At 38.5% G+C, this 26,353-nt stretch overlaps 1 long non-coding RNA gene across 1 annotated transcript; it reads right to left on the minus strand.

The window, feature by feature from the left end:
- Window positions 1-21,768: 21,768 nt before the first annotated feature.
- On the minus strand, window positions 21,769-24,956 carry LOC134199426 (uncharacterized). The gene is made up of 2 exons (XR_009973916.1): window positions 24,761-24,956; window positions 21,769-21,966 (listed from the first exon to the last, which is right to left on the minus strand). It is a non-coding gene; the product is annotated as an uncharacterized LOC134199426 (long non-coding RNA).
- Between the last annotated feature and the right edge of the window lie 1,397 nt (window positions 24,957-26,353).

The following is a 26,353-nucleotide window of genomic DNA, read 5'->3' on the forward strand; positions in this document are numbered from 1 at the left end:
CTGTCGAATAAAGGCAAATACACTTCAACCTGTGATGGGTAATCTTCCAGAACAACGTTTACATCTTGAATTTCCATTCTTAGACACTGGAATTGACTATGCCGGGCCAATCATGATAGCTGACCGAAAAGGCAGGGGATGCAAACTTGTAAAATCATTTATATGTGTATGTGTGTGTCTCGCTACGAGAGCTGTTCATCTTGAACTTGTTTCAGACATGACAAAAGAAGCATTTCTAGCTGCTCTTAACCGTTTTATTGCTCGGAGGGGAAAACCACGCAACATTTTCTCAGACAACGGCACAACCTTTGTAGGAGCCTTTAACGAGTTGGCTCGATTTCTGTCACAAGATTTAGAATTTAGAAATTTAGATTCAAGTATTAAATTTTCATTTATCCCTGCTTATACTCCGCATTTCGGAGGTATTTGGGAGTCTGCAGTAAAATCAACAAAATATCATTTAAAGCGCACATTAGGTCTAACAAATTTAACTTTTGAAGAAATGGCAACATGTTTAACACAAATAGAAGCGATTCTAAACTCAAGACCTTTAACTCCTCTATCGGATGACCCATCCGATCTCACTCCATTAACCCCAGCTCATTTCCTTATCGGACGATCAGTGATATTTGCGCCACATCCTCAAGTACCAGATAGTACCAATATCACTAGTCTGCAGAGGTTTCGCAGAATAGAATATCTCAAGCAACACTTTTGGAAAAGGTTCTCTCAAGAATACATCTCGTGGTTGCAACAAAAATCTAAATGGTGTAAAACATCTGCAGAGCCTTTGAAAGTGGGTGATCTAGTCATCGTAAAGGAACCATCATCATCATCTCCGCTACTGTGGCCACTTGGACGAATACTTCAGCTGTACAGTGGTAGCGACGATATTGGAAGAGTTGCAGACATCTACACACGACGAGGTGTCATTCGCCGCGCTTTCAACACTATCTGCCCACTTCCCATCAATTATTGAAGACACTTCAACCGGGGAGTATGTTTGAATTCGGAACGTCAAAGGTGTCAACGAGCGACGTCCGCTATGACGCCTTACCCCTTTCCATTTCCAGCCGTCATGGGCGACACATCTGTTTATTTCTTATAGTCATTAATTTTAAATTCTTTATTTTGTCACTTATAGATAAATAAAATCATACTAATAATACAGTCCACTCTTATTCACAAAGCAACACCGATCCTGCGGACAGAATGGAAAGCAGTCGACGTCGCCCAAAACACGTCATCTCGGATCCTCCCGATCCACTAACGGTGCTTCTAGGTACTTCAAGCACCGGTCACCGTTCTCGTCGAACCCGTCGCTTGTGACGAAGGGCTCGACGAGTAAATTAACTCTCAGACACAGCCCGCTGAGTTTCTCGCCGGATCTTCTCAGTGGGTCGCGTTTCCGATCCGGTGGTAGATTCTGCGAAGCACGGCTCTTGCTAGGGTTCGTGTTAGCATCGTCGTCAGGTTTGAGCCCCGTGAGCTCACCTACTTGTTACGGTTACGCTAGAATAGCCGCTCCAGGCTACCAGCTTAGGTAGGATTAAAAAAAAAATCAAACTTAAAACATATAAAAATATTAAAAAATTATCTATCTTTAGATAATTAGAAAATTGTCAGCAAAAGATTTAATATGACTGTGTCGATCCTATTGATAAATTTTGAATTTCTCACGTCACTCACTTCGTCGGGAGTTAAATAAATATTTCAATTCAGGCCAGGACGGAGGACGAAGCATTCATCGCTAGTGTCATCCGAATGTGATTCATGTAAATGTACTTTGCACTCGAAGAACGAGTACGTGAGTGTATTACATACGAAGTCTGCTATATTATTTTAAAAGTTCTATGTGTTACAGAAACTCGGGAAGTTAATTTTGATCGTTAATTTTTTTATATCCCAAGGAACAATGAACTGTTGTTAGGAGTTATAATTTATTATTAAACATACAAAAGATAGATTATATGTCGTCAGATTTCTTATGTAAGATGCATGTCGCTTTAATGGAACAACTCAATACTTCATGCCGTGTGACACTGCTGGAATAAATCTAATATTTGAACTGTTGTCAAAGCGGTTCAATTTTTATTATCTATATAATAATACGTAAAGCAAAAACTTTGTATCCCTTTCAAATTCAAATTCAAAATCATTTATTTCAACAGGTACTTATTAACTCCATGATTTCAACTTAGATGTCAGTATGACACACTTGTTGAATGTCAAAATATAAATAACCATGTTAACTCTACCACTGGTTCCAAAAAAAAAAAGGCACAGTCCTGAGAAGAACCGGCGAAACAAACTCAGCGGGCTTTTTTTTATTTATTAGAAGTGATTATTGTGAAGACTCGCTGCGAACCACTTTTAACATTTTTGCAAGCGACGGCTCGCGTCAGCTTCAGTCAAAAAAACCGCGCTAGACGACGTTCTAGAATGATACACGTTTTCTTATAAGCACCGAGGAGAACACAAATGTATGTGCTGAATTGAGTTTGGCAAAGTATTATAAATTTATACGAGGTTAAAGTTATAGTGCGTACTTCGCTTTTCTCGAGTCGTAGCCACAACTTAAACTCACTTTTACGGTTTGAGATCAAGAGCGTTTTTTTGTTGTCATTATAAAATTCCTGACACCTCGAATAGACTGCATTGACAACGTGATAAATGAAATGTAAAACGGTAGTTATAGCTATAGTTAAATGTCGACGCAAATAACACTTCAATTGTACGCCAAATATGATAACTGTAGTATTCGTAGCGACGGAAATAATATAGTGAAAATAAAAACGCGAAACTAAAAACCGAAAAAATAGTTATGATCAGGTTAAAGTTGCTAATGAAATCTAATGATATGTATTAAATATTTCATTGAAGTGCTGGGTTGTACTGTGGATCATACATATATTATACTTTGGATTATATTGTGAATACAAAACACGTTGGGCGAATAGGGCGCACGTCTGTGCTCTCTAAAACCTTTTGTCCAAAACGCATGTTTATTTTCTTAAAGTGCTCCCAGGCTCTTACATAATGCATATTTTATTCTCATATAAAATGTATGAACACAGTGAATTTTATTTCAGGGAATTTAAGCTTTCAATTGAGCGTGACCGACGTCGGTAGCATTTAGATATTTTTAGGTAGAAATAGGAAAGTCTTGCGTTATTTAATCGTAACACGAAAAGTTTTACGATTGATATTTTTAACACGCTATTATTTATTGGCTTTGTATCTATGCTTTTTTTAATGCTTATCGAAATCTTTGAACGTGATTTTCACCAACTTCAAGTTGTCCGATTAACTTGAAGTTGCACACGCATCGAAAACCATCGATGACAATACAATAATTTTATATTACACCGACCTAAAATCCCAACCAGTATAAATAGAATTAAACCTCTTCCACGGAGCGGTTGAAATTACTCAGTAGACAGACGGTTCTAAATGTTGTTTACCCTACCTATTGGCTGGTAATCTAATGGGGCTATTCCAGCTAAGCTGTGGCTGGTAGGTGAACTCACAGGGCTCAACCTAAATATTAAATTAAATATTAACCTAAATATAGAGCTATAGATAGATAGATAAATATAGAGCTATATTAAATATTAACCTAAATATAGAGCTAAATATTGTTGTTTGGAACTTGTTTATATGCAAACATATTATTAACTTGAAAATGTGGTTAGCGGGATTCAGGCATTTGTTAAGTATCTTCTATGATGGCTGCCGTCACAAAGAAACAGATAACATTAATTATTGTCTCTTGCTATTTAAGTTTGTTTTTATCAAATTTTTTAACAAAACAAACTAGTAAAACATAAATTTTGTTTCTTCAGCGCGAAAATCTTTAACGGGCAAGTTTTAAATATGTATTTCCTTAAGAAAATTGGTACCTGCTTGCTTTGCACTTGAGCATCAACATAATCGCATTACTTCATACGAGTCAATCGTGTTTACTTCATTCCATTCAATAATTAATTAAATCACACTTAAGAATCACATGTAATATTACTTACCATAGGCGTCACAAAGACGAAACCTTACAGAAAATTTCTCTGAACAGCCCAACACCGAAGTTCTGTGACAACTTTAGTTTGACACCAAACATCGGTGTGAAAATTCTCCTCAATTAGTCAGCTTAACTTTATAACGCGTCTATAATGAAAGCAATTTACCCGAAAAGCCAATTTGGTAATCACAAACGCCATTCATTTGAATGTAGGCCGTATAATTGAGAGCGTTAATGGAATAGTAAAAAGGAAACGTTTTGGCCGCGTCATCACAAACTTGTAGAAACAACGTTGAATTGCGCTTGAAGTTTATTTGTAAAGCCGCATTGAAGATTGGCGTGTCGGTAACTTATTCAGGAATAATAATATAGGCTGTCCTACACGTTTCTAGAAGACCTAACACATAGTGTCGTTTTACTACAAAACAGCACAACTCATTATATATTCACAATGATCATTCTAGACTCTAGAGGCTCACCAACTTGATTGGCACTATAGATGTCCATAAAAGCAACGACAGCTACTTATGTCTGATGAGACATTTGGTCCTCTGTTTCCGGGAGCACTGAAAATGTTAAACATAATGTTAGATTTGTCAAATAAATAGTTAGATTAGAGGGAACAAAACGATTCTCTGATTGAGGGTTTTCATAAAATATACGTCTTTAACTTCGTAATCATAAAATTTATTCAGCTCGCGCAATCATTATTGGAGGCAAAAACGAAAGCTTGTAATGAGAAGGTTTTGGCTTTAAAGGCAACATTCAATGTAGAAAATTCCGCTCCGCTTCGTTACGTAATTTAAAATTCTTTAAATTTTTCTGATATATACGAAATAGTTATCTAGTCTACCGGCTACTGAAGCTAGTATTCTATTTATTGCTTTGTCTATATTTTGTCGACTTTTATAGTTTATAAATACGTGAGGATTTTCTAGTTAATGAAATATTAATAAATATTAATACCATATAATATCACAATTGAAATAGCTGAAATAACTCGGAACAAATCACGCACGGTCATCGGACGGAATGACGCAATCCACTTTCAATCATGAGGTCTACTAGAAGAGATGACTGCTTCGCTTTAGAATTAAGCAGAATGGTGGTATTTATGCGTGCGGGACTACAATGCGGGCTATTACCAGTAATTACGCAAGATTATTTTTGTGGTAGCCCGTCGCGAATACGTGTTAAGAGTGTATACCGTTAAAAACTTAGTACCTGCCTTGAGGATTTGAATGATTACACCGAAAATCTTATCGTTTTGTTTTTGTGTTTGATTGTTGGCAGACGATGATACCGCCCTCCTAAAAATGTTACCGTCGTTAATAGAGGTCAGCAATGCCAGGGCCATAGCCAAGTCGCTACCTACCATTGAGTACTCTCCGCAAACGTCGTTTCAAGAAGGTGGTCGCACTCTGGAAATACTATGAAGGCGAGTTCAGAGCTGGATATTACTACGTGGCCAAAAACATCTTTGGAAACGCACTGTCTAATAACGCAGCGGCTCCAGATAATATGGGTTAACTATGATTCGGTGGTGGGAGGTGTGATAGTAAAAAGGAGATGAAACGATTATCTCAGACAATTTCTCAGAGCATTCCCCATGCAGGAAATGGTACCAAACACGCGAGAGAACTGAAGTCTCTCAGTAGATCCAGAGGCTCCAAGTGATCCGTGAGGACAGGATTATCGTCAATCCGAACGGTCCCCTTCTGTACAAAGTACTGGTACTTTATACTGGTACGGGTACTTGGGAACTCCGGCCAGAACTAGAGAAGGGAGCGGTAGTCAACGTAAGGCCAGAGTTGTTTTTTTTAAAGCCCAAATCTTTGTTCGGGTACGAAATACCGTTTCGCTCTGATGAGTACTCCTAACATTTTATATCAAAATTTGGGTTTACCTTCCAAATGACTTCCATGCCGAACACGGGTTCAAATATCGACCCCAAGAATCTTTTATTTCTAATCTATTATTTAATTTTTTTTATTTTTATTGCTTAGATGGGTGGACGAGCTCATAGCCCACCTAGTGTTAAGTGGTTACTGGAGCCCATAGACATCTACGACGTAAGTGCGCCCCCCACCTTGAGATACAAGTTCTAAGGTCTCAAGTATAGTTACAGCGGCTGTCCCCTTCAAACCGAAACGCATTAATGCTTCACGGCAGAAATAGGCAGGGTAGTGGTACCTACCTACGTACTCGTGTGGACTCACAAGAGGTCCTACCACCAGTTACGAGAACGTTCGTTGCGCATGTTCCAAGTATCACGAGACTCACCCCCAGCGTGGAACTAAACTTAAACTTACGGAAACGAATTTTTTTTTTTTTTTCGGGCTAGGGGCCGAACCTTCCCCCCCCAGATGGACGCCACGTGGGGCACGCCTCCGCGTCGCCCCAGCGTTCCCGCTGCCGAGGAGCCCCCTCCCCCTATCACGGGGGCGGAGATCCATGCGGCCGTGTCCAAAATGAGAGCGAAGGACGCGGCCCCCGGCCCTGACGGCGTTCACGGCCGGGTCTGGAACTTGGCCTTCGAGGCCCTAGGGGACCGGCTCGGGGGGCTTTTTGAAGCGTGCCTCGAGTCGGGACGGTTCCCGTCGAAATGGAAAACGGGCAGACTGGTCCTGTTGAGGAAGGACGGGCGCCCCGCGGACTCACCCGCGGGCTATCGCCCCATCGTGTTGCTGGACGAGGCGGGCAAAATGTTGGAAAGGATCGTGGCTGCCCGCATCGTCCGGCACCTGACCGGGATGGGTCCCGATCTTTCGGCGGAGCAGTACGGCTTCAGAGAGGGCCGCTCAACGATCGACGCGATTTTGCGCGTGCGTGCCCTCTCTGATGAGGCCGTAACCCGGGGCGGGGTGGCAATGGCGGTGTCCTTGGACATAAGGAACGCATTCAACACCCTGCCCTGGTCGGTGATTGCGGGGGCGCTGGAGTATCACGGCGTCCCCGCGTACCTCCGCCGGCTGATCGGCTCCTATCTCGAGGACAGGTCGATCGTATGCGTCGGACACGGTGGGGCGGTCTACCGCTTCCCCGTCGAGCGCGGTGTTCCGCAGGGGTCTGTCCTGGCCCCCTGCTGTGGAACATCGGTTACGACTGGGTCCTGCGGGGCGCCCTATGGGGTTCCCTCCCCGGGCTAAGTGTCGTCTGCTATACTGACGACACGCTGGTCATAGCCCCGGGGAGGGACTACCGGGAGTCTGCCCGTCTGGCTTGCGCAGGTGTGGCAAACGTCGTCGCAAGGATCCGACGGTTGGGGCTCGAGGTGGCGCTCGAAAAAACCCAGGCCCTCTTATTTCACGGGCCGGGACGGGCGCCGCCTGCGGATGCCCACCTCGTGATCGGAGGCGTTCGCATCGGGGTCGGGGTGACCGGTCTCAGGTACCTCGGCCTCGAACTGGATGGTCGTTGGAGCTTCCGCGCTCACTTTAAGAAATTGGGCCCTCGGCTGATCGCGACAGCCGGCTCTTTGAGCCGGCTTCTCCCTAACGTTGGGGGTCCCGATGAGGCGGCGCGCCGCCTATACATGGGGGTGGTGCGGTCGATGGCACTATACGGTGCTCCGGTATGGTGCCAGGCCCTGACCCGCAAGAACGTCGCCGCGCTGCGACGTCCGCAGCGCGCGATCTCGGTCAGGGCCATCCGAGGATACCGCACCGTCTCCTTCGAGGCGGCGTGCTTGCTCGCCGGGGCGCCACCCTGGGACCTGGAGGCGGAGGCGCTCGCTGCTGATTACAGGTGGCGTAGCGACCTCCGATCTAGGGGGGAAGGGCGCCCCGGCGAAGGTGTAGTTCGAGCGCGGAGGCTCCACTCTCGGCGGTCCGTGCTGGAGGCGTGGTCTCGCCGCTTGGCAGACCCGTCGGCCGGCATCCGTACCGTCGAGGCGGTCCGTCCGGTCCTCGCGGACTGGGTGGGCCGCGACCGCGGATGCCTCACCTTCCGGCTGACGCAGATGTTGACCGGCCATGGGTGTTTTGGCCGGTACCTCTTCAAGATAGCCGGAAGGGAACCGACGGCGCAGTGCCACCACTGCGCGGACCGCGACGAGGAAGACACAGCGGAACACACGCTGGCGCGTTGCTCTGGATTCGACGAGCAACGCGCCGCCCTCGTCGCGGTCATAGGAGAGGACCTTTCGCTGCCGCGCGTCGTGGCTACGATGCTCGGCAGCGACGCGTCCTGGAAGGCGATGCTCGACTTCTGCGAGTCCACCATCTCACAGAAGGAGGCGGCGGAGCGAGAGAGGGAGAGCTCTTCCCTTTCCGCACCGATCCGTCGCCGTCGAGCCGGGGGCCGGAGGCGGGAATACGCCCGTACGTCCCGGCCCCTGTAGGTAGCGGCCTCCCCCCGGTGAAGGTCAAGGGGCGACCTGAGGGGGTGAGGCCGCGCGGCGCGCTACCAGCACTCTAGCGCGCTGCCGTGGAGTGAATAGAGCGACCGGTCGACGGTGTATCGCGTCCCGACCCGGCAGGCTGGTTCTGGTCCAGCGGGGTATTCCGGGACACCAGCGGCACCGTCTGGGCGGCCCGACGGGCTGCCGTACCGAGACGGCCGACGTTTCAGAGCCTTCGATTCGCCTCGAAGGCTCCGTCGGCTGGGCGTCCTTGGGGTGAGCCGCGCCGTCTGGTTGTAGTGTTGACCGCGGTAGCCCCCCTACCTCATCCGGGTTCTGACCTCGGAGGGGATCGGACGTCGGGTGTAAGAGTGCAGGGGAGTCGTTTAGTGGGTGGGTCCTAAAATCCTTGGGCCCGCGGTCTGCTCACAACACCATGCAGATCGTTGAGTCTCACATACCCCGCGCGCCCCTTTTGCGCAGGGACCTCGTAGGAGGTTCGGCCCTCTACCCGAAAAAAAAAAAAAAAAAAAAGTTATTTTGTTCTTTTCAACTTGAACTGAAGTGTAGACTTCGTGAATTGAAGTGTTAATTACGACAATGGTGAACCATGAGATAAGCTAGACGTCTCAATTGGCTTAGTGCGAGTACAATGTAATTCATATCCATAAGGATCCATCCAATCTAATAACATGCACTAGACGCCTTCAGCTCTAACGCTAGGGGCAGGCTTAGGGACCTTGGTAACCTTACTCGTCGAACACGGCAAAGAGTTCGACATGCAATCTAACCCATGTATAAACTCGTTCAGTTTCTCGCTGAATCTTCTCAGCGGGTCGCCATTTCGATACGGTAGTGGATTCATTCGCGAATTCGCGAAGCAGTTGATCTTGAGTTATTAGGTCTTCTTTGGAGGCACTCGGGCAGCTGTTAGCAAATTCCAACCCTCCTGGCTGAACCTTTGCTCGCCCACCTGTCCTGGTGGAATTACAAAGGCCTCTAGCCATTAGTAATCTTTCTATCATAAAAAAAATGTAATTAACATGACATTACGGCATATTGATAGCTTGCGCGGGTGGGTACTATTATAGTTTACCGCGGTACTTAGAATTTAAGCAATATTACTACAAAGTCTAACAAATGTACGTTAAGTCTGTCACATGTAATAGATGCCACAGCTGTAGTTCATTTTGTAGATATCAGATAAGACACTTTCTTTCACAAAATTAAAAGTCTGAATGTCGCAGTAAATACATGCACTTATTCAGTGTAGATTCTACTAAAAAAAGTGGCAATTGGCTATTGGCTATTGGCTATTGAAAGATATGCTAAAGCGTAGATTTATCCCGTAATAGTAACATTTAGTAAGATAGTTTCATAATAATGTCGGTAAATAAAATCAGGTTTATTTTAAGCAGAGTTCAGAAACAACAGACGTCTTTAGCAAAATTTTTTGTGCGTGCTAAGTAATTTGAACATGAATTCTTTTTCATCTATCTTAATTGTTGTTGACGACATTTATCCTGTAGGAAAATGATCGTCTTAATGAAAATTTTCTCATAATGAAATCGTTTTACCACAATATCTCAGTAATGACGATCTTATTTAAGTTCTCCTTCAAATTTTTTTAACACCGACTCTCAAATATACTCTTATTGCGTGTCGCCAGACTGATGAAAATTACCTTTTTAATTTCGCCCGGGCAAAGGCTTCTCTTCGTAATTAAATTAGAGACAGCATTTAATAAAACCAACTCAGAAATTACTATGATGGAAAGTTGATTTCGTGCTTTATTAAGATTTAATTTGAACTTTCAGTTAAATAATGTATGCGTTTACAATAAATTTAAGAGTACCTGATAAATTTATTTAAATTTTCACTGCATTCTGTTACAAATTCGGTTTAGGAAGTTACACAATAAATTACAATTTTTCCGCTCAGATTATGTGACATATCCTTTAGCTATAGGTACATTTTATAAATATAGACGAATATTCATTCCACGATAGTATACTATCACCAAATCTATATACTTATATATAAAAATGAATTGCTGTTCTTTAGTCTCGCTAAAACTCGAGAACGGCTGGACCGATTTGGCTAATTTTGGTCTTGAATTATTTGTGGAAGTCCAGAAAAGGTTTAAAAGGTAGATAAATATGAAAATGCTCTGAATTAAATAAAAATAACAATTTTGTTTTCCCTTTGATGTGTGCCCTGTCGGACGGATTCCTTTTGTTTGTCGTGTATTTATCGATTGAGGCACTACGAAGTCTGCCGGGTCAGCTAGTATCATATAAAATGTTCACATTCTAAAAATCGCTCGGTAATATTGAGATAATGGGTCTTTTTAAATTAAAGATAAAGCAATTCTGTTGGAACTACAGTGCACGAAAGTAGATGGAAACAGAGGTATTGCGTGTATTTAGGAAAGTCAGAGGCTAAATCCATTATGACCGCAATTAAACGGATGTAAAGCCTTTTTAATATTCATCAATCCAAATAGTCAGCTTTAACAAGAGCGCTAAGTCCTATTAATTTGGAATGGCTTTGGTCTTTCATTTGCATTGTTGGTTTTTGATTCGGTACACTAATTGCAGCCATCCACGCAGATTTCCATTTTCGCCTGCAATGCGCTATTTGAAGGTTTTTAAATTTTTTCCCTTTTATTTAAATGCAAATAATTTTTATAACCACGAATATATTTTAAAAATATTTTAAAAGGAAGTGCATGTTTGTTAGGTTAATGGGCTATCTAACACTGAAATAATTTTTCAAATCGGACCTGTGGTTCCTGAGATTAGCGCGTTAAAACAAACAAATTTAGTTTTATAATATTAGTATAGATTAGTCTTGAAGTGCTTTATGAATGTTACTTAGCTGCTGCAATATTTTTAATTAACATTCTCACATGGTTTCATTTGTGTTATTAAACATTTTAACCATGGCAATATAATAATATGTATAATGTAAATGTGAATCTGCCATTGCACTTGATACTTTAATCTTTTTTTACAGTGAAATTCACGTCGTGTTGTCCATGGATCCAAGAAACCGCAGGTTGTCCATGAGATTTCATATCATACGACATAAAATACATAGGGACAAAACTTTATGAGGTACGTGACGGTGATATGGGTTTAAATTGAAATAAATTAGCTCAAACTGTACCCATAATTCACATACTTATTCCATTTTAAAATAACATCAAAAATGGGTTCGAAAGAGATTCACAAATCTGAAGAAAAAAAAGTGGCGAAGCTTATTTGCTTTTTTAAATCACTTCTTTTACATATCAATATCAACTAAATGAAATGAAATTGTAATATGTATGCAATAATAAGCTTATGTACTTAGAAAAAAAAATGATGTAGGTTTAAAACAATTAAGTAGGATTACAATATCAATGGCACTGCACAAAAAGCCTTTTGTAACAATGAATAGATATAAATCTTCAGGGCATTATTATTGTAGTCTAAGCTACTTATGGATTGGATTTCAGGTGGAGAAATCATACAAAATATACCAAGAAGATACAATAACGGGAGGAAGAAGCACATGAAATTCAAAAGTAGTGAAATTTTTTCGATTCCAAACTCTAGGACAAATAGAGTATGAGACTCATTTAGCCTCATTTTTGAATAGACACGAATGCTTGTTTATACTCATATTTTAACTATGATAGGCCTCATCTCATGATTAAATAGTAATAAGTCACGAAATTGCTAACCATCATTTCCTTCAGCATCGGTTCAGTTGCAGAAATTGAAATGATCAAGATACGTATTTCTTTTTAGGAGAAAATTTCCTTAGAGATCTGAAATTCAGAATGAAAGTCGCAATCTATGGATCCCTCTGGGTCTAGAGTACGTGAAATACGAACCAATAAATTACTGCATTATCGGACAGGGTCGACTCTATGCTAAGTTTGAGCTACGGAACTTATTCTCATTAAATACTTAAGCTTAAACTTAAAATTAAGTTCCTAATAATATTTGATAAAATGTATGATTACGAAAAAGCCATAAATATTTAGATAAGATTTTTTAATTTGAGAATTGTTTTTCTACTAATTAATTATATAGTTTTCTCAGATCGATACAGATATAATTTTTTTTATAATATTTTACATCTGAATAAATCTTACAAAATCTAAATTAATAAATTCAGACATAAAAAATCTTACGGCTTAGTTTCATGTCCATTATTTTCATATTATTAATTCCAACGTGTCAATTAATGTTCAGTTTTCGTAATTATCGAATGTTATAATTATTGAAAATATTATTCATCGATATTTTGTCGACACAATAACCAAACGAATTAAAAGATTAATGCAAAATTGAATCCTAAATGTAGTTTTGATTATACGTACGATTCTCGTTAATCGAAGAAAATACTTTATTCAGATAATGTACGTGGCATCAGTCGAATAGGTATTTTTTCCATTTATGCATGGGATAACACAGTCTACCTGATGTAAAACAGTGACCACATTTCGATTTACGTAATAGCTCTTAGGGTCGATTCGACCAAACAAGAGTAAATCTCATTCTTAGAATAACTCGTCAGTTAATCGAGAGTAAATCAATTTTACGTTTTACCATTTTTAATTTTAATTTAAATTTCATGTCAACGCAATGCACTAAGTCATTATTAATAGTCTGGCATTGTATAATGCAACATTTAAACGAAAAAAGATAAAACCACACGACAAAACTTGACAATTCCTTCAAACAAACAACAAATAAAATTAAAACGTTTGACAGCTAGATATCTTTCACTACAGCTACTTTTTCACACTAAAATACGGCAAAATCGAGTTGACGCCTTGTATGCTCTTACACTATGCCGTTGAACAATAACATTTATTTGCCTGATTTTATTTTCGTTCACCATTCACTCTGCTATTCGCGTATTGTTATTCCCAGCGTAAGTATACTATCGTTTACGTGGAAAAACGCCTATGGATTTACTCAAGATTAAAATTATGGAATAGGTTATTCCTCGTATAGTTACTCGTGTATAAACTTAAATTTAAACTCGAGTAACTATACGAGGAATAACCTATTCCATGATTTTAATCTCGAGTAAATTCATAGTCGTTTTTCCACGTATACTTGCGCTAGGAATAACAATACGCGAATAGCAGAGTGAATGGTGAACAAAAATAAAATCCGGCAAATAAATGTTGTTGTTCAACGGCATAGTGTAAAAGCATACAAATCGTCAACTCGATTTTGTCGTATTTTAGTGTGAAAAAGTAGCTGTTGTGTAAGATATCCAGCTGTCAAACGTATTATTTTTATTTCTTGTTTGTTTGAGGGAATTGTCAAGTTTTGTCGTGTGGTTTTATCTTTTTTCGTTTAAACGTTGCATTCAGACTATTAATAATCATTTAGTGCATTGCGTTGACTTGAAATTAAAACAGAATAAATATTTATGAAATGACAGAAATCAGATGTTGGACTGACAGACGCCATTACTTTATTCTAGGAATAGCTCCGTTATTCCGTGCGAAACGGCGGTATAGTAACAATTCCCGAATAGGCCCACTATTCTTAGAATTGTAGTTGGTAAAACGTAAAATTGATTTACTCTCGATTAACTGACGAGTTATTCTAAGAATAAGATTTACTCTTGTTTGGTCGAATCGACCCTTAGACGTATAATATATACGTTAAGACGACGGTGCCTGCATTCGCGGTAAATAATGCAAAAACAAGCAAGCAAAACTATAAATGTTTGTAACGCATTCATTTTGACAATAAACAATGTGTTGTTTATTCGGCATGTGTTCCGTTAGAACGTAATGTGACGGTTCGGTTCCTTTCATCAAAGAGTTTCATTCCAAGCAGCTGGAATAATAAACACAGTGTGGTTTACTAGCGTGAGGACGTATTGTATGTCAGCATTAGTAGGAATCTCCATGCTACTAGGCTGCACTATAAGTATCGGGAATGGAATATTTCCACTGTTCCTGTCTTAATAAAATCTTTTTAATTGAAAGCTCCTTGGTTTTAAAAATCGAATACCATTTATTTATTTAAAAAAAGATTCTCGGTCTTATCACGAGGTTTTGTCAAACTTGTTTAGTCGTTGAGAAAATGGAATTGACTCGAGAAAATTCAAGAGCGATAATTTATTATGACTTTCGAAGTGGTTTAACACAAAAACAGTGTGTTGACCGGATGATTTCTGCATTTGGTGATGAAGCCCCATCCAAAACCACAATTTATCGCTGGTTTGCTGAGTTTCAACGTGGACGTGTCAAGCTCAGTGATGATCCCCGTCAAGGTCGTCCAAAAACTACAGTCACCCAAGAAAACGTTGATGCTGTGCGTAAGTTGATTGAGGAAGATCGATATGTGACATACTGCGAAATTCAGGCAATTTTAGACATTGGCATGAGTCAAATACAAATAATCTGGCATGAACAATTAGGTGTAAAAAAGTTGTTTTCCCGATGGATACCGCATTCGCTCTGTGAAGAGCAAAAAGCGGCTCGCGTTACTTGGTGCGTCAGAACTCTCGAAAGATTCCACGCAGGATCCTCAAATGCTGTATACAACATTGTATCAGGTGACGAATCCTGGATATACGCGTACGAACCCGAAACAAAAAACCAGTCACGAGTTTGGGTGTTCGAAAATGAGTTAAAGCCAACAAAAATTGTTCGTTCACGGAGTGTTGCAAAAAAAAATGGTGGCCACGTTTGTCTCCAAAACCGGCCATGTTACGACTATTCCTCTTGAGGGACAAATAACGGTTAATGCAGAATGGTATGCTAGCATTTGTTTGCCACAGGTCATTTCTGAACTCCGTAAAGAGACTGCAACCGCCGCATCATCCTCCATCACGACAATGCGAGTTCTCACACCGCGCTCAGAACAAAAGAGTTTTTAGAGCAAAAAAACATAGAATTATTAGACCATCCGCCGTACAGCCCCGACCTAAGTCCTAATGATTTGTATACTTTCCCTAAAATAAAGAATAAATTGCGTGGACAGAGATTTTCATCACCTGAAGAAGCTGTGGACGCCTACAAAACGGCCATTTTGGAAACCCCAACTTCCGAATGGAATGGTTGCTTCAATGATTGGTTCCATCGTATGGAAAAATGTGTCAAATTTCGGGGAGAATACTTCGAAAAGCAATAAATACATTTTTAAATAGTAATGTTGTGTCACTTCGTTAATTCTCGAAATTTTCAGTGCCACCCTCGTATTTCGATAAAAAATGCATTTATCGTTGTATCTTTGTGTTTTCGTAATGGTATGTTAAAGTTCTGCATCATCGAAGCCTATCCGGTAGTTTTCGCATGATGCTCTAATCCGGTAGTTTTCGCATGATGCTCTAATCCGGTAGTTTTCGCATGATGCTCTAATCCGGTAGTTTTCGCATGATGCTCTAACTAAATAAGATTCGTGAGTCGACAGATGTCCTAATGAATTACCGTTTTCTTTCTAATACATATGCTGTGAGACTTTAAAATTTAAAATGTAATCTATATTGGATAAAAGTAAAGATTAAATAGAAGTAAAAAATTTAGTATTTCTTGAAGGATTTCATAATTATCATTAAGAAAGTAGGTAATATTTAAGATGGATTGTTATAAAATGGAGGTGAACGAGCATAAAACCCTACTAAGATTAATGATATCATTATACACAGTGCACCGCGTTTCAGAGAAATCACTGAATCGCAAAAACTTCACGATCTTCTTCCTCGAGCACCGGCTTAACAAGGTTATTCCAGGCTTTTAGTTACAGTGTTGCTTCAAAGAGATGTTACATAAAAGTTAACTTGAAATTTTAATGTCTATAGCCGAACTCTTTTCATAATTATTGTAGATAGAAATGGTGAATGTTTCTAACTGTCGTAAGATTTTCACAGTTGTGTGATTATTATGAATATTATTATTTGACAGGTCCTGTTTACGATTTTTAGTTTTAATGAGTTCGCAATATTGTGGAGTTATTGCATTTTACAGGTGTTTGTTTAGGTCACGAGAAATCACTTAATTTACGCCTACGCATTGGGGGTAGAAAGCGGGGAATATCGGAGTTGTACCGACTGAAACCTACAGTTGCTCCGAACCTCGGCGGTGGTAGAACCCTTCCGCGACAGTTTGGGGGCAATTTGACGCGTTTTGGGCGTAGGGCATAATTCTCCACCACCCTACTCGGACAAAATAGACTTACGGCATTGACAGCTTTCTCAGAAAAAATGAGAACGCATTGTTTCTTATTAAACTTTAAACTGGATTTCAATAACTAATGTAAATTATGTTAATTAATTAATTAATTGTAGAGTACGAATCGATGATTCTATTATATGAAAGTGCTTTGTGTTTTATTGTTGCCATAGATGAGACGAAGCGCGTATGGCTTGGTTAATAATTGATTTTCGGTACAAATACCTGGTACTTACTCATGTGGATTCAGAATATCACCACCAGACTTAGCTTCTATTTCGTGTATTTCTGTTTTTATTCCAATGACATTTAGTTAACAAGACACACATTAAAATAGAAACGGAGGCTTTCATGTATTATGCACAGCGATATGAATGTCGTAAGATTTTTAGGGTCAGCAAATAATCCGGTATTTGTCAAAAGGCACTAAAAGCCTCCCGAATCGATATTAGAGATAAACTTAAGTCTTATTTTAGCTTCTATATAATTTCACTTTCGAAGTAAAAAACAAAAGAAAGTTGCATATAGAAAGTGCATATGCTTACTGGTGGCAAGACCTCTTGTGAGTCCGCACGGGTGGGTACCACCATCCCGCCTATTTCTGCCGTGAAGCAGTATTGCGTTTCGGTTTGAAGGGTGGGGCAGCCGTTGTAACTACATTGAGACCTTAGAACTTATATCTCAAGGTGGGTGGCGCATTTACGTAGTAGATGTCTATGGGTTCCAATAACCACTTAGCACCAGGTGGGCTGTGAGCTCATCCACCCATCTAAGCAATAAAAAAAACAGTACCATACTGCAATGCTACATTTACTTACAGTTATCTTTTTAGCACGGAGCTCTTTCCGGTTTCGTCAGGACGGATGGAGGAGCACGGCGACAGTCAAGAAGGGTGCGATTTGCTAACAGCTGTCTATCTGTCTCTGGAAGAAAGCGAATTGAAATCTATCCAGTAGTTTTTTAGCGATACGCGCACAACAACTACACGACAACCTGTCATTAATTTTATTTAGATAGATAATTATTCGTAAACTTTCTTACTTTCCTGTAGGTAGACCTATTGTTGAAACTGTGTCGCTGTTGGCATTTCTAGGAAGGCTACTTCGATAGCAATAGTAACGTGTGCTCATTAACAAATTTGAAGTAGTAACTTTAAAGGTATGTAAACAGTGTCCCATAAATTTTCTCTCGCACAAACATAATTATATTGAAACTTCAAAACACTGGTTATCTCCACCAATTACTGTCTGTAGTTTGTCTGTAGTCGAATTGTTTGGGACAAGTCTCCGGGGTGTACTTAGATAGAGTATCAACCTGAAAATAACTGTTTGTCATGTTATGCTATTTACGATTTCGTCTCATTTTTTAACTTTAATTTTTTAGTTAAATAAAATTGAAACTGTATATTTGAAAATAACTGAGTCGAACGTGCTATTATAGTCAATAAAAATTAATAACTTCTAAAATAATTAATGCCAATCTGAGTTTTCAAAAATCTAAGTTATTATCCTTATTCACGGCGAAACGTGAGATTTTGAAAGAGCTTGTTTATTGCGGCTCACACTGCTAAGCGCACTAGATTTTAATAGCTTATGTATGTATGTATGTCTTCTTGTATGCACTACTAAATTTAATTAGTAGACTCTACCTAATATCTCATCATTCATTATACATCATCATATCATTATTCATCATTACATCATTATATCTACATCATACATTCTATGATTTTTACCTTAATGTAGTGATTAGTCCATTATACTAGGCAGGAGGTCTCTCGGGCCTACTCCAGCTTACTACAGCTAAATACTCCCATTAGTCACGTCACTACAATGACTGATGTCTCGTTGACGAGGGCTTTCAGCGAGAAGATTGTTAAGTAGATTTGTACGAAAAATGTTTTGTAGTCAAGTAAGTGCTTTAGAAAGTTCCTCTGTTAGTAAACTGGATTACAATTGGTTGTAAACAATGAATAAATTCAAATAAATTAAATGAATTAATTAAAAAATGGTGAGTTCATTGCAGCTTATTATACATAAATATGCGTAGCTTTTAAAAAATAACAGTTTCTATTCTTAATTATTATCTATAGGTTTAGATTATAATAAGCTTTCGAGTGGATAAAAATCTATACGTTAAAGGAATTAAGATTAGCATGAACATATTATTGATCGAAGATGAACATATTAAAAAATGAAACTTAATTAAAGTTAACAGATTATTGTTATGTTTACTTATATTATATTTTTGCACAATTAGAGCCAAATATAATTGTATATTTTTAAAGTCGTTGTGAATTAAAACAGACAGCTCACCTTCAGTAAATCCCAACAGCACGAACATTTGCATTCATTTCATGGTTCGTTATACTTTTTTCGAGTAAAAATAAAAACTACGTGCTCAACTATACAAGTTTTTAGGAAAATGTGCCTGCATTATTTAAACGCTTTTGTGGTTAAATGGAGCCTACTATGGAAATAACGCTAAAGTTAGACTCGGCTTTCGTTCGGTGTTAGACGAGCCGATGTTTTTTACTAATTCCATTTAATTGAATTTTATTACCATCACAGGTGAAGGGAGGACCTAGAAAATTCTTTAAGTTTTGTAGGTAGTAGTTAAGTTTGTAAGTAGGTAATGATAAATGATATCTACATTAAAAAAAAAAAACACGTGCTCAGTTTTGACTAGAGTCAAAGAGTATCTAGTAACTAATTAGGTTAAGAATGCCCTTTGCGACGTGTCCATCTATTGCGAACTTATTTAACGTTAACTATGACTTTATTTATGTAAAATGCCAAAAATCTAGCTCGGAACAAACATCTTAAATACGATAATCAATATTTAAAACATTGTGAACTTGATGAGCCGTTCTTTCCGATTCCCAAAAAGTATTTCAAACAAAATTTTGTGTTTCGGAACAATAATTAGTGGGTACTTCTTGTTTGTTGTTTTGGCTTAATTTATTTTAAGTTATTCAGGGAAACCCATAAGTAGACGCGAGAAATTAGCACTTTGTTCTAGATTCCCACAGAAGTTCTTTAGCTCCAGTTTCGGTAGAGTTAAGCACTTTACTCAGTTTCAAAGTTGGGAGTTAAAGGATAGTGATTTGTTGATTAAATATTTTGTTCGTAGGGGGGTGCTCCGTAAAATTTACTATTGATATTTTGAACAGAAAAGAAAATATATACTCACCACTTTGAACAATAAAATTAGAGTTTATGTCACTCCCTTAAAATTTATAATTATTATATAAGTATTGTATTTTTGTATCCATTTTGATATCTTTACATTTCTTCAATCCAAATTTTTTATTTTCTGCGAATTGGTCACCATATCTATTATATATAGTGTTGGCCAACCTATTATTTAGTTGAATATTACTCTTAGACGTTCAAATTTGGTTAAATTCACAGAATAATAATGTTCATTGCTAGAAAAGGAAAACAGAAATCATACCAAGCTCCAATTTCGACTAAAGTTCAAGAGAAAACGAGTAACCAACATACGCCTACGAAAGGCACAAATAAGTTGTTTGTCGCTCAATCTAAGTAACAGATACACGGAGCAGTTTATGAACTCTTCAAAGAGACCGACTCATTCATTCCAACAAAAGCATTTACCCCGCCAATGTCTGTAACTTGTAATTGAATTCAAGAAAGAAGATAGGAAAAAAACCGTGTACGTGACGTGAAATCTGAATTTTGTACTATCAACACTTGTTTTGTAAGTCAATGAGCAATGCTGTTGAAGTCCGGTATTGGGTCCCAAAATAAATCTTGCCGATCTTTCTTTGTTTGCTAGTGAGGATATCAGCTGTGAAATAACGTTAAGTTAAATATTGGTATTATATTACACGACAAATAGTTTTCGCTCATGCGTGTGTTTCAGCTTGATATTCAAAGTTTGTCAGGGCTGTTTATGAAGGAGTTTAATGATGGTTCCGTGGCAACTTCTTGTTATTTTATAAACTGTTTTTTTTATTATGTTTTCTTGATTTAGTAGTCAAGTCTTGAAATAATGGGTTTTTGTTGCAAAAATGCGTATATGATCTCATAACCCCCTGAGCCCATCCCGGTACAACGAAAGATGCCAACCGCCTTCAGATGTCTAAGTTTCAATTGCTTGGTACATCTGTTCCACCATATAACGAAAGAGTTATGCTTTGCGGTAGAGCGATAGGGTTGTGGTACTCATCCCGTAGTGGTCATAAAACGGCTTACTACAAGTCATTGCGGAAAGTGTAATTATTGCGGCTTGACATTTATTACACGATGTTATTCTTTGCCCGTGGTGTTCCATAGGCCATGAATAACAATATCATTGGCACGAACGTGTGTTCGTAAACATTATAATTGCTTAGAAAAAAATGGTACCTGTCTGAGCACCAACATCGCTTTATATGAGTGCACTTTATGACTTAAATTTAAATTAATCAGTAACAATAAAGTCAATTCATGAATTTGTTTATGACATAACTTTCTTTGAAGATACAATAATATTTATGCCACTAAATATAAAAATATTACATAATTTTTTGACTTGGGACCAGGAGGGGGGCGAAATTGACCACTCAGACGGAAGGAGAGGGTTTTTTAACTGCCTAAGTACCCCCAAAAGAGGCCAACAGCTTAAGTTGAAAGCAACCAACCGGCCAGCCAGTTTGGTCATAGCATAATCACTCGATATAAGCACACCAGGTGTCTGATTCTTTAGGCCGCGCCGACTTCCTTTAATTTAGACATAGATGTCTCTCTTTATTTTTAGTTTCAATCTTCTTTTGATATGATTATTCTTACATGGTAGCGTTGTACTAACATGATATCAATAAATAATAATAATCAGATTTTGCTTCTTTTATTTGTGTTTTTTTATGTATCTTTAGCTTGTGATGTGTATTGTGAGCCTAATAAAATATTTTATATATTTAAGTTGTTTTTCTATACTCACTAAAGACCAGTAGAATTAAATTTAACTCTTCGTGGGAATGCAGTCCTTGGCAAATCAGGACAGGTAGTACCTACATGAAAAAGTTAGGTATTGTGTAATAGACCGACCCGATAGAAGGAGTTGTGGCGTGTGTGAATGGCGGGAAAAGGGAGCGGTATAGGTCTTAAAAACTTGCTTTTTCACAAATATAAATTTCGAATGTTGTTGCAATTCGTTCCTTGAGAATGAGATGCTTTTAAGTGCCTCGATGAAAACACAGACAAGTAAAATTGTAATGAAACATTTAATTCATTCGATTTTTTATTACATTACTCAAAGGTTTATTACGTCTTTTCCGACGAACTTTTGAGTGCCCGGTAAGTCTTCTTTGTTGTTTGTATTTTATTGCTGGGAATACTGTTAAAGTGATTATTACTGTTAGTGTCTTCAAGATTTTACTTTTATTAAGCGATGTAGTACCTTCTAAAAAAACACATGTATTATTATTATACCTAAGCTGAATAGTTCAAAACCGGCGTTTATCTATTTGCTATACACCTCGCCCCCATTTATATTGCCTTTGTAGGCACGCAAGCGTACAACTTACCCGATGGTGAATGGTTACCGTTGCTAATAGATGTCAGCAGCACCTCGTTTGACGAAGGAAATTTGATTATGATTCCTAATTACAATCTTACCTACTTGTGAGTTCGTATGAGTAATACCACCCTGCCTATTTTTTAGGGCCTCAGTTTGTCGGGCTTTTTAGTCAGAAACATAATATACTTCATTGAGGTGCTAACCTTGACAAGAAACTAACAAGAAAAGCCACAGAACTAATTAGACTCAACAAATACTGAAATTGTTTAATCAGGATTAACGATGTAAAGTATTTACATTTCAGACAGATACAACTAGACAGCATTATCTTATGTCTACGGCTCGACAGAAATCGGGCAAACATTAATTATATAATCCTTCAAACTAGAAAATAGGGTAGAAATTACGCTTAAAATACTTTGGACATTACGTATTACGAACTAAAATGTATCGTTTTCCAGATTCGAGCGTAAACACAACCCGATTCCATTAGGACGAAATGAGAAGCCCGAATGAAAATCAGAATAAAAGAAAATGAGTGCTTTTGTACCTTAATTCGATGACACACAAAGGTCTTGGGCGATAATTTTGGCCGAGCGTACACTAAACTAGATGCTTTCAATACTGCTGAAATCGTGAACTAAATAAAGGTAGAAATGGTACAACTTCAAGAACAAATTCATGATTTTTCTCAAGTATGTATGTTTTTGCGAGTTTGCAAATTGAAAATTACTTAATTACCCTTTAAATGATGATGATTGAAACATTTTATTTTACAATATTATTTATTGCCTGCAATAAAATCAAGAAAAATTAATCCTTTTGTGTTATTTAACTGTTAATTGAGACCGATACTCACAAGTAAAATAATAATCAGGTCATTTTAATATAAAATTTATATAGAAAAACCAAACACATATTTTATTTCACATATTTAATTCTGACTTGCAGAAGTGAGGCCGGCAAGAAATGGAAGAGGAGAAGACGTTTAGTGTTATAAATAAGGAGAAACATAATATGTCCAGCTATCCACAACTGTAGGCCGATGATGATTATTATGATGAATTAATTTTTAAGAAGTCGACATGTATCTACGTGCGGCTTAGGATCAACTCGCAGTTAATAATAAGTAAAGGAATTACATAATACGAGTGAAGGTCATCCTTAATTTTGTTTCAAACTTTTTTTTAATCACGCTGACTCGCCTTTATGATATTGTATATTTTATTATCTACGAAATACATTAGCATTGAAATTTGAAACAGTTATATTGTGATGTTAAATTTGATATTTGCTTAGGGTTTTGCGAGCCGTCAATGTTATTGAAAATACTTTAACGACTAACTTTAACGACTTGACCTAATGTTTGCTATTTAAAAATAGCCAGTGCCATATAAATATGACACTAGCTGACCCGGCAGACTTCGTAGTGCCTCAATCGATAAATAAAAGACCTAAGCTTTTGTATAAAATAAACTTAAAACAAACAAAAGGAATCCGTCCGACGGGGGACACATCAAAAGAAAAACAAAATTATTATTTTTGTTTAATTCCGAGCGTTTTCATATTTATCTACCTTTTAAACCTTCTCTGAACTTCCACAAATAATTCAAGACCAAAATTAGCCAATTCGGTCTAGCCGAGTTTTAGCGAGACTAACGAACAGCAATCCATTTTTATATATATAGATATAAATAGATTTATAAAGGTAACGGACTGCCTTATTTGGATATTCACTACAAAAGCTTCGCGATAATGTCATCAAAAAACTCCATTAGCGCCCTCAATAACAATGGTGCGCTTAGAATTTTTAAAACTGCTCCGTTAAACAATGAACTGAAAAATGTTTCCTGTCGCAACCTACTCCGAAGCGCTCTCTAGAAACAATTGATTGCATTTTAATCCAGTTTCTATTTATGTTACTGTGGCAGTGGTATGAACAAAGGTCTGTTGTTCAATAGCAAAGCTGGATCTATGATTTGTACGTCATTTAGAACAGGAGTATTTGCGTTTTTTTTTATTGCTTAGGTGGGTGGGCGAGCTCACAGCCCACCTGGTCTTAATTGGTTACCGGAGCACATAGACATCTAGAACGTAAATGCCGCCACCCATCTCGAGATAAGAGTTCTTAGGTCACAGTATAGTTACAACGGCTGCCCCACCCTTCAACCGGAAACGCATTACTGCTTCACGGCAGAAATAGGCAGGGCGGTGGTACCTACCCGCGCGGACTCACAAGAGGTCCTACCACCAGTTCATAAGCACTAGAGTACGATACTAAATGAGTAAACTACTTGTACGCTCTAATTTAGTAGTCTAATTATTAGTATTTTGAATTGCACTTATAATTAATATAACAATGAGAAAAATAATTCAGCGTCGATCGCCCTTACTAACCTCTTAGATTTTTTAAAATATATGTTGACTGTTTACATTCTTTCGAAAACAAAAATACTTAATCTTAAGGTCTGACATTTTGTTTGACTTGGAGTTTCATTGACATGACAAGAAGATTCTAGGTTTCAGATAAGCACCAACTGTCGTTTATGTTGTTGTTTCTATATAAATGTCCTCGTAACTTACGTAAACCTAGTTTTATCTTTGTCTACGATTTGCGAGAATTTAATAAAACACCATACTTGGTGCCTATTTTCTGTAGTAATAATATATCACCTACCTTTGTAATAAATAAGGAAAAAGCTTTATCAATTTAGTTAAAGTCCATAAGCGAGTGGCTTTTAAATAATGATCATATAGTAGCTTTTTAAATTAGACGTGATGGCGACCGAGCAAGGTACCAGCAATTTTGTTCAATACCGGTGTCCATTTTGACATTTGACATTCAAGTTTTATAGCACATCACCGTTCATAGACAATGAAATATTAAATCGCTATCGTAACCTATAGACAACATAAACCTGAAGCTCTCTCATCTGGAACATAAGGTAGAACATAAAATCAAAAGTTTCATTTGTGTTGTACAACTCTTCGAAAAAGAACATATCTTGGAAGAAGAGTGCAGGGTATTCGTTTAGTGAACCCCTTTGTTAGAATCCCATATACCCCACGCACCCCTTCGGCACAATGATCACGTAGGTGATTTGGCCTCCAGTTGAAAAAAAGATATTCTCCTAGGAGGGTATTGTCGCCAACAGTAAACCTAAGTTTGGCCGTAATTTATAATTACTTTTCACGTATGGTATCCGTAATATTATTTAGCGAAGACTTGATGAAATTCAAATGGAAAATTCAGTGTAGTTCCACATATTTCCCCAACGAGTGGCCAAATAATTTTCAAGACGTCTCATTGGTCACTGAAAAAACAAAACAGAGGAAAATGGTTCTGGCTTAACTGACAGTGGCCCTACGTTGGCTTAATGGGTGATATTTTTATTGCCATTGTGGGCGAGCACCTGATAATGAGTGGTTACCGTCACTGTCGGCCTTCAGCAATACAGCCAAAGCAGCCCGGAGTACAGCCAAAGCAGCTGCTTACTGCTGACAGCCTAGCTGCTGTCTACCGCTAAACCGTCTTTTGTAGGCTCGAACATCGAATTTGATAGGCACGCCGCTATTCCATGAGCTTGTTTATTGAAAGTAGGCATGTCCTGGGGTTAGACCCGCATTAAGATTCTTATTTGAAATGAAGGATATAAGTTGCATTTTCCCGGAATAAAAAGTTGCTTTTCTCACTTTTAATTTTTTTATTTATTTGTTTATTATTATTTTTTTATTTACTATTAGTCGATTTTTAGATCCGATAGTACCTAAAATCATGAACCAGATACATACACTGACATATTTGCTATAGGAGATATAATCGAAATTTCCGGGCATTGTCACATATCTAAAAACCATCCTATGTGTTAATCTAGATTATAAATTTAGTTTTTTAACTATATTTTTTTGTCTACATCCATTAACAGCTGTCCATTGCTGTGAATATATAACAAACATACAAACATTCACAATCATTATAAATACATAATTATAAAAGTGTAGATTACTTTACATTAAGTAGCTATTTTCACAAAGAGTCGCGATTCCGAACCGGTGATAGATGGATTCGGGAAACACCTGCCCTTGAGCCACTAGGCCTTCTCTGAGTAGATCTGAGTAGCTCGGATAACTGTTAACAAGCCGCCCCCTGTGGAGCACTTAAGTTCGCCATCCATCCTAGCCAAGCGGCAAGGATCTCTCTGGAACAATCACGATCCTTCCATCCCAAGAAAGTGGTTACTACAACTGGATTACAAACCAATACCTATCC

This window comes from Bombyx mori, chromosome 9 (genome assembly GCF_030269925.1).
Source record: "Bombyx mori chromosome 9, ASM3026992v2".
In the NCBI taxonomy this organism is placed as follows: Eukaryota; Metazoa; Arthropoda; class Insecta; order Lepidoptera; family Bombycidae; genus Bombyx; species Bombyx mori.